This window comes from Spinacia oleracea, chromosome 6 (assembly GCF_020520425.1).
Source record: "Spinacia oleracea cultivar Varoflay chromosome 6, BTI_SOV_V1, whole genome shotgun sequence".
NCBI classification, from domain to species: Eukaryota; Viridiplantae; Streptophyta; class Magnoliopsida; order Caryophyllales; family Amaranthaceae; genus Spinacia; species Spinacia oleracea.
In genome coordinates this window covers 120,872,778-120,879,481 of record NC_079492.1, presented here as the reverse complement: position 1 = coordinate 120,879,481, position 6,704 = coordinate 120,872,778, and the positions used below count along the sequence as shown (strand labels likewise).

The 6,704-nt window shown below is 37.5% G+C and overlaps 1 long non-coding RNA gene across 1 annotated transcript; it reads right to left on the bottom strand.

Annotated features, from left to right (window-relative positions):
- Positions 1 to 4,181: 4,181 nt before the first annotated feature.
- On the bottom strand, positions 4,182 to 5,789 carry LOC130463825 (uncharacterized). The gene is made up of 3 exons (XR_008923986.1): positions 5,513 to 5,789; positions 4,893 to 4,997; positions 4,182 to 4,795 (listed from the first exon to the last, which is right to left on the bottom strand). It is a non-coding gene; the product is annotated as an uncharacterized lncRNA (long non-coding RNA).
- Between the last annotated feature and the right edge of the window lie 915 nt (positions 5,790 to 6,704).

Sequence of the window (6,704 nt, the reverse complement as noted above, 5' to 3'; positions counted from 1 at the left end):
AATCATCATGAAACGGGTCTAAAAAGACCAATTTCTCACTAAGTAGTCCTGAAACTCAAGGCACACTCAAATACACAGATTAGTACTAAAAACGGCTCCTAAGAGCTCATTTGACGCATAAAAGTACTAAGGGACGGGGGTAAAAACACTATATAAAACACACATATCACCTCTCCTGGATCTGACTAGTATCTGCTCGTAGCACTGAGTGCGTACGCAACATCCGGGCGTGTACATATCGTAGCATACATTATTGAACCAATCAATGATGATATGGAATCCAACTCATTCGTCTACGCTCATCTAGTGTTTTTGGGCACTGAGTCTTGCTTAGAGTCATTCCATGAGACATGGGTAGGTGGCCTCGCTTGGAGTCTGCCATATTGAACCTTTCAAGTACCTTATTGATATAAGTGCTTTGACTGAGTCTAATCATCTTCTTAGATCTATCTCTGTAAATCTTGATGCCCAATATGTACTGTGCTTCTCCTAGATCCTTCATCGAAAAACATTTCCCAAGCCAAATCTTGACAGAGTTCAACATAGGAATGTCATTTCCGATAAGTAATATGGCGTCGACATATAATACTAGAAAAGAAATTTTGCTCCCACTGACCTTCTTGTATACACAAGATTCGTCTGCGTTCTTGATGAAACCAAAGTCACTGACTGCTTCATCAAAACATATATTCCAGCTCCTTGATGTTTGCTTCAATCCGTAGATTGATTTCTTAAGCTTGCATGCCTTTTTAGCATTCTTTGGATCCTCAAAACCCTCAGGCTGTGTCATAAAAACAGTTTCTGTTAAAACGCCGTTTAAGAAAGCGGTTTTGACATCCATCCGCCATATTTCGTAATCGTAATATGCAGCGATTTCTAACATTATTCGAATAGACTTTAGCATTGCAACTGGTGAAAAGGTTTCATCGTAATCCACACCGTGGACTTGCATGTAACCTTTTGCAACCAATCTAGCTTTGAAAACTTCAAGTTTCCCATCCTTGTCCTTTTTCATTTTGAAAACCCATTTGCTTCCTATGGCTTGGTAGCCATCTGGCAAATCGACCAAATCCCAAACTTGGTTTTCAGACATGGAGTCTAATTCAGATTGCATGGCTTCTTTCCATTGCTTGGAGCTAGGGCTCGTCATAGCTTGTTTGTAAGTCGCAGGTTCATCACTTTCAAGTAATAGAACTTCATAGCTCTCGTTCGTCAAAATACCTAAGTACCTTTCCGGTTGAGATCTATATCTTTGCGATCTACGCTGGGTTACATTTCTAGATGGTTCTTGATTCTCACCAGATACTTCTAAAGATCTCTGAGTTTCATCCTGAATGTCATCTTGAGCATTCTCTAGAGTTTGTTGTTCGACTCGAATTTCTTCGAGGTCTACTTTTCTCCCACTTGTCATTTTGGAAATGTGATCTCTTTCCAAAAAGATACCATCTCGAGCAACAAACACTTTGTTCTCACATGTATTGTAGAAGTAATACCCCTTTGTTTCCTTTGGGTAGCCCACAAGGATACATTTGTCAGATTTTGGTTGAAGTTTGTCTGAAATTAATTGTTTGACGTATACTTCACAACCCTAAATCTTAAGAAAAGACACTTTTGGAGGCTTTCCAAACCATAACTCATATGGAGTCTTTTCAACAGCTTTAGACGGAGCTCTATTTATAGTGAGTGCAGCTGTGTTTAGTGCATGTCCCCAAATTTCTATTGGAAGTTCGGCCTGACCCATCATTGATCTAACCATGTCTAGCAAGGTTCTATTCCTCCGTTCCGACACACCATTCCATTGAGGTGTTACAGGAGGAGTCAATTCTGATAGAATTCCACATTCTTTCAGATGGTCATCAAATTCATATCTCAGATATTCACCGCCTCTGTCAGACCACAGTGCCTTAATCTTCTTGCCTATTGATTCTCTACTTCACTCTGAAATTCCTTGAATTTGTCAAAGGATTCAGACTTATGCTTCATCAGGTAGACATAACCATATCTACTGAAGTCATCAGTGAAAGTGATAAAGTAGCTGAAACCACCTCTAGCATTTGTACTCATTGGTCCACATACATCTGTATGATTAAACCCAATAGTTCAGTTTCTCTTTCTCCAACTTTAGAGAAAGGTTGCTTTGTCATTTTGCTAAGTAAACATGATTCGCACTTACCATAATCCTCTAAGTCAAATGGTTCTAGAATTCCTTCCTTTTGAAGTCTTTCTATTCCTTTCAAGTTAATATGGCCTAATCGACGATGCCATAGATAGGTGAGATATGAATCATTCTTTTTGGCCTTTTTGGTATTTATGTTATAAACTTGTTTGTCGTGATCTAATAAATAAAGTCCATTGACTAATCTAGCAGATCCATAAAACATCTCTTTAAAATAAAACGAACAACTATTGTCTTTTATTAAAAAGGAAAATCCCTTAGCATCTAAGCAAGAAACAGAAATGATGTTTTTAGTAAGACTTGGAACATGGAAACAATCTTCTAGTTCCAAAACTAGCCCAGAGGGAAACGACAAATAATAAGTTCCTACAGCTAATGCAGCAATCCGTGCTCCATTTCCAACTCGTAGGTCGACTTCACCCTTGCTTAACCTTCTACTTCTTCTTAGTCCCTGCGAATTGGAACATAAGTGTGAGCCACAACCTGTATCTAATACCCAAGAAGTTGAATTAGAAAGTATACAGTCTATAACGAAAATACCTGAAGATGGAACGATTGTTCCGTTCTTCTGATCGTCCTTAAGCTTCAAGCAATCTCTCTTCCAATGCCCCTTCTTCTTGCAGTAGAAGCATTCAGATTCAGAAGTGGGTTGGCTCACCTTCTTCTTTTCAGACTTGGTGCCGCCAGCTTGCTTAGTTGGGTTGGCCTTCTTGCCACCTTTCTTAGCATTCCTCTTCTTGCCAGATTTCTTGAACTTGCCCCCACGCACCATAAGCACATCTTGCTTATCACTTTTGGGCGTCTTTTCAGCGGTCTTCAGCATACCGTGAAGCTTAGTGAGCGTTTTGTCCAGACTATTCATACTGTAGTTCGGCTTGAACTGATCATACCCGTTATGAAGAGAATGGAGGATGGTGTCTACAGCCATTTCCTGAGAGAATTGTTGATCCAGCCGACTCATATTCTCAATGAGTCCAATCATTTTGAGAACATGTGGACTTACGGGCTCGCCTTTCTTAAGCTTGGTCTCAAGAATTTGCCTATGAGTCTCGAATCTTTCGACTCGAGCCAGATCTTGGAACATGTTCTTTAACTCACTGATGATCGTGAAAGCATCTGAGTTGATGAATGTTTTCTGTAGATCCGCACTCATGGTTGCAAGCATTAGACATTTCACATCCTTGTTGGCATCAATCCAACGATTGAGGGCTGCCTGAGTGACCCCGTCGCCTGAGGCTTCGGGCATCGCCTCTTCTAAGACATACTCCTTTTCTTCCTGCATAAGAACTATTTGTAAGTTCCTTTGCCAGTCATGGAAGTTTTTCCCGTTCAACTTCTCCTTTTCGAGAATTGATCGGATGTTGAATGAAATTGTTGTTTGCCATAGTAAAACTACAATCGAAAAAAGAATAAACAAATAAATAACCATTCACTATTTCTCTTAATAAACTTAAATTCTAGCAAACATGCATAATTTATCATTTATTAAGCATTTTATTCAAGTTATGTGTTCCGGCAGGTGTGAATAAAATGATTCCAATATCCTTAAATCATTGAAGAATTAAGCACATTATGTATTTAGACTCAATTCTAAAATATTTTATGTAAGCAAAGCCTTTCCTAATAGTCTAGAAACTACTCTTGGTTGATAGGTACGTCTAAGAACTTATTAGGTAAACCTATCTCATTTGCCACGACATAAAAGGACTCCTTACTAGGGGTGTTCATTACCGGGTACCCGGCTAAACGGGTACCCGGAAATGCGGGTACCCGAACTTCCGGGTAGTAAATTTTTCGGCCCATGACCCGACCCGGAATAACCGGGTACCCGATAAACAGGTACCCGGTTATTCCGGGTCGGGTCATGGGTACCCGATTTTATTATTAAAAAAAATTCTGTGCTTTTTGTAAACAATCATGTAGCATAAATGCATAATTTGAGATGTTATTGTTTCACCATGCCGTATATAAAAACTAAAATTCAGATTACTTAACAACTAAATAGTAAAATCCAAAATAATTAAAAATAAAAATTCATAGCAACAATTCATATAAATGCAGTCAGCAATCAGCACTACAAATCTACAGCAAATGAGCAAAGAGCCAAAGATGATCCACCCTGTAGGCTTGTACATTTAGTGCATCTGCATTAAGCAGACTAGCAAGCACTCAGGCAGCACTGCAGCAGTAGTTACAGACTTACAGCAGGCAGCATTGCAGCAATGCAACATTACAGATTTACAGCCAGCAGGCCCAGCAGCATTACAAACACAGTAGATTGACCAGCATCAAGCAGAAGTACTGCAGTAGGCAGTAGGCCAGTAGCACACACAGCAGGCAGCAGTAGGCAGTAACATATACTAAGATAGTGTGCAATTGTGCACACAGCCACACATGCACAAGCAGACAAGCAAGCACAACACTTAACAAAAACTAAAGTTCACAGAAGTTTACTACACTACACTGCACACAGGCAGAAATCCCAAAAGTTTACAAAGTCATTAATCAACAAAACTCATTCAAGTATGTCGTCCATTGTGAAATTTGTGATATCCGAAGCTTCTTCAATCGTTTCGTCAATTATAATAGTTGGTTGTTCCGAAACCAATTCTTGCATACCTAGAAATCAAAATAAGAATAAATTTTTAGTAATATACACATAAATCAATTATTAAATCTGAAAAATATAGGAAACAAACAAGGTTGAAAGAGTAACCTTCTTCCATTTTCTCCAACTCTAGCAAACTCTCCTCAATAGTAATACAAGTATGAGAGGTACGCATCCAATCTTGCCCACAAATAAGAGCTTCCACCATCCAAGCTGGAAGATTTCATCAGCCAAGGCAAATTAGTAATACTAACTGATTTCCATGGTTAGGCAGGCAAATTAGTAATACTAACTGATTTCCATGGTTCTGCAGGCAAATTAGAAATTTTGAAATTACTGATTTCCATGGTTTTGCAGGCAATACTAACTTCTAAACTTACAAAATTCTAATACTACTAATCTACACTAAATTCGTATGAAATATGAATAACTAAATTTCTAATACTACTAATCTAAATCAAAATTCGTATGAAATATGAATAACTAAATTCGTATAAATCTAACTTACAAATTCCTATGAAATATGAATAACTAAATAACTAAATTCGTAAAATCTAACTTACAAATTCCTATGAAATATGAATAACTAAATTCGTATAAATCAAATAACTTGAAGTGAAAAATAAATTCGTATAAATTAAATTCGTAGAAATTATAGAAATGAAATTCGTAGAATCATAGAAATTAAATTCGTACATAACATCATAATATTCTGAAGTGAAAAATACCTTGGAGTGAAGCCTTGCGAGTTGCGAGTTGCGAGAGTGAGGAGAGGAGGACTGAGGGTGAGAGCCGTGAGCCGTGACCGGAGATCCGTGAGAGAGGGAGGAGGACTGATGAAGAGTTGAGTGCGGCGGAGCCGCTGAGGAGGGTGGGAAAGTTGAGGGTTGAGGAAGAAGACAGAGTAACAGAGGAAGAAGGGGAAGTTGAAGCGAAGGAAACAAAACCCTAATTTCCTTGTTTTGGGGCTTTTGAGTTTTGTCTCATCTCTCAATGACTCAATGAGTCAATGCTCATGTGCTGTACGTAATTTTCCAAAAAAAATGGGAATTTTAATTATTTTTTTTTTTTAAACGGGTATATCCGGGTACCCGTTTAACGAATATAGAGGCCCATGCCCCGACCCGGTACCCGGGATTTTTACCGGGTCGCGTACCCGGCCCATTTATTTCTAAAAAATCTGCAAATTACCCGCTTTAAATGTAGCGGGTCGGCGGGTCAGCGGGTCGGGTAATGCGGGTCGGGTATTTTTGAACACCCCTATAATTAACACTGAACCGCATTTATTAGACTTACAATTAAATGCATACTTGGACCAAGGGCATTATTTCCTTCAATGATCAATGTTAGTTTAGTAGTTGAATATTGTTTCGTTTTAGGGCTTTAGTTAATTTGTTATGCGTTTTAGTTACGATTTTTTAAGTTTTAGTTATGATTTTGTGAGTTTTAGTCACGTATTTCTATGTTTTAGTTAAGGTTAAATTAGTTTTAGATGAGAATAATTTAGTTTTAGTTAAGATTATTTTAATTTTAATTACGATTTTCTTGATTTTAGTATTTTTGAGTTTTAGTTACGTATTTCTGAGTTTCAGACAACGAATTTCAGGGCTTTAGTTAAAATACAAAATTTTAAGCAATGAAACCAATTAGTTAAGCAATAGAACTAATCAGTTGAGCAATGAAATGAATTAGTTAAACACTAAAACTAATAAGTTTACAAATATAAAGAAAGTATTTGTTAAGCCTGAAATTCAATTAGTTAAGCACTAAAACTAATTAGTTAAACAATAAACCAATTAGTTAACCAATGAACCAATTATTTAAGCACCGTGATCAATTAGTTAAACATTGGAACCAAGTAGTTAAGTAATAGAACCAATTAGTTAACACTGAAACTAATTAGTTAAGCATTGTAATTAA